This window comes from Penaeus monodon, chromosome 28 (assembly GCF_015228065.2).
Source record: "Penaeus monodon isolate SGIC_2016 chromosome 28, NSTDA_Pmon_1, whole genome shotgun sequence".
Taxonomy (NCBI): Eukaryota; Metazoa; Arthropoda; class Malacostraca; order Decapoda; family Penaeidae; genus Penaeus; species Penaeus monodon.
In genome coordinates this window covers 5,953,771-5,954,082 of record NC_051413.1, presented here as the reverse complement: position 1 = coordinate 5,954,082, position 312 = coordinate 5,953,771, and positions in this window count along the sequence as shown.

The window sequence follows — 312 nt, the reverse complement described above, 5'->3', positions numbered from 1 at the left end:
CGTGTGTGCGTGCGTACGTGTTGTTCTGTGTATTGGTGTGTGAATGGATGACTTGCAAGTGACGTAGAGGCGAAGGCTCGTGTATAAGATAATCTGCCGGACAGCCTTATTGATCAGGTAGGAGGGAGGGATGTGGAGCTCTTAATGGTGGCGGTAGTCGTTGTGTTGGCGCTGGTAGACATCTTGGTAGCGACTGGTAGACAGGTAGCGACCACCACGCGCAGCTCGTCGGGAGACAAGGCTTGGAGTCTCGCGTGCCGACGCTGCCCACGGTTCTGCGTTCTCACTCGTTCGCTCTTCTTTCCCGCCTTC